Source organism: Oncorhynchus tshawytscha, unplaced genomic scaffold (assembly GCF_018296145.1).
Source record: "Oncorhynchus tshawytscha isolate Ot180627B unplaced genomic scaffold, Otsh_v2.0 Un_contig_800_pilon_pilon, whole genome shotgun sequence".
In the NCBI taxonomy this organism is placed as follows: Eukaryota; Metazoa; Chordata; class Actinopteri; order Salmoniformes; family Salmonidae; genus Oncorhynchus; species Oncorhynchus tshawytscha.
In genome coordinates this window covers 1-2,500 of record NW_024607258.1, presented here as the reverse complement: position 1 = coordinate 2,500, position 2,500 = coordinate 1, and positions in this window count along the sequence as shown.

Sequence of the window (2,500 nt, the reverse complement as noted above, 5' to 3'; positions counted from 1 at the left end):
GACCTGGAGCCAGTGGGTCTGGCGACGAATATGTAATGAGGGCCAGCCGACTAGGGCATACAGGTCGCAGTGGTGGGTGGTATAAGGTGCTTTAGTGACAAAACGGATGGCACTGTGATAGACTGCATCCAGTTTGCTGAGTAGAGTGTTGGAAGCCATTTTGTAGATGACATCGCCGAAGTCGAGGATCGGAAGGATAGTCAGTTTTACTAGGGTAAGCTTGGCGGCGTGAGTGAAGGAGGCTTTGTTACGGAATAGAAAGCCGACTCTTGATTTGATTTTCGATTGGAGATGTTTGATATGAGTCTGGAAGGAGAGTTTGCAGTCTAGCCAGACACCTAGGTACTTATAGATGTCCACATATTCAAGGTCGGAACCATCCAGGGTGGTGATGCTAGTCGGGCATGCGGGTGCAGGGAGCGATCGGTTGAAAAGCATGCATTTGGTTTTACTAGCGTTTAAGAGCAGTTGGAGGCCACGGAAGGAGTGTTGTATGGCATTGAAGCTTGTTTGGAGGTTGGATAGCACAGTGTCCAATGACGGGCCGAAAGTATATAGAATGGTGTCGTCTGCGTAGAGGTGGATCAGGGAATCGCCCGCAGCAAGAGCAACGTCATTGATATATACAGAGAAAAGAGTCGGCCCGAGAATTGAACCCTGTGGCACCCCCATAGAGACTGCCAGAGGACCGGACAGCATGCCCTCCGATTTGACACACTGAACTCTGTCTGCAAAGTAATTGGTGAACCAGGCAAGGCAGTCATCCGAAAAACCGAGGCTACTGAGTCTGCCGATAAGAATATGGTGATTGACAGAGTCGAAAGCCTTGGCAAGGTCAATGAAGACGGCTGCACAGTACTGTCTTTTATCGATGGCGGTTATGATATCGTTTAGTACCTTGAGTGTTGCTGAGGTGCACCCGTGACCGGCTCGGAAACCAGATTGCACAGCGGAGAAGGTACGGTGGGATTCGAGATGGTCAGTGACCTGTTTGTTGACTTGGCTTTCGAAGACCTTAGATAGGCAGGGCAGGATGGATATAGGTCTGTAACAGTTTGGGTCCAGGGTGTCTCCCCCCTTTGAAGAGGGGGGATGACTGCGGCAGCTTTCAATCCTTGGGGATCTCAGACGATATGAAAGAGAGGTTGAACAGGCTGGTAATAGGGGTAGCGACAATGGCGGCGGAAAGTTTCAGAAATAGGGGTCCAGATTGTCAAGCCCAGCTGATTTGTACGGGTCCAGGTTTTGCAGCTCTTTCAGAACATCTGCTATCTGGATTTGGGTAAAGGAGAACCTGGAGAGGCTTGGGCGAGGAGCTGCCGGGGGCAGAGCTGTTGGCCGAGGTTGGAGTAGCCAGGCGGAAGGCATGGCCAGCCGTTGAGAAATGCTTATTGAAGTTTTCGATAATCATGGATTTATCGGTGGTGACCGTGTTACCTAGCCTCAGTGCAGTGGGCAGCTGGGAGGAGGTGCTCTTGTTCTCCATGGACTTCACAGTGTCCCAGAACTTTTTGGAGTTGGAGCTACATGATGCAAACTACTGCCTGAAGAAGCTGGCCTTAGCTTTCCTGACTGACTGCGTGTATTGGTTACGGACTTCCCTGAACAGTTGCATATCCCGGGGACTATTCGATGCTATTGCAGTCCGCCACAGGATGTTTTTGTGCTGGTCGAGGGCAGTCAGGTCTGGGGTGAACCAAGGACTGTATCTGTTCTTAGTTCTGCATTTTTTGAACGGAGCATGCTTATCTAAAATGGTGAGGAAGTTACTTTTAAAGAATGACCAGGCATCCTCAACTGACGGGATGAGGTCAATGTCCTTCCAGGATACCCGGGCCAGGTCGATTAGAAAGGCCTGCTCACAGAAGTGTTTTAGGGAGCGTTTGACAGTGATGAGGGGTGGTCGTTTGACTGCGGCTCCGTAGCGGATACAGGCAATGAGGCAGTGATCGCTGAGATCCTGGTTGAAGACAGCGGAGGTGTATTTGGAGGGCCAGTTGGTCAGGATGACGTCTATGAGGTGCCCTTGTTTACAGAGTTAGGGTTGTACCTGGTGGGTTCCTTGATGATTTGTGTGAGATTGAGGGCATCTAGCTTAGATTGTAGGACTGGCGGGGTGTTAAGCATATCCCAGTTTAGGTCACCTAACAGAACAAACTCTGAGGCTAGATGGGGGCGATCAATTCACAAATGGTGTCCAGGGCACAGCTGGGGGCTGAGGGGGTCGGTAGCAGGCGGCAACAGTGAGAGACTTATTTCTGGAGAGAGTAATTTTCAAAATTAGTAGTTCGAACTGTTTGGGTATGGACCTGGAAAGTATGACATTACTTTGCAGGCTATCTCTGCAGTAGACTGCAACTCCTCCCCTTTAGCAGTTCTATCTTGACGGAAGATGTTATAGTTGGGTATGGAAATCTCTGAATTTTTGGTGGCCTTCCTGAGCCAGGATTCAGACACAGCAAGGACATCAGGGTTAGCAGAGTGTGCTAGAGCAGTGAGT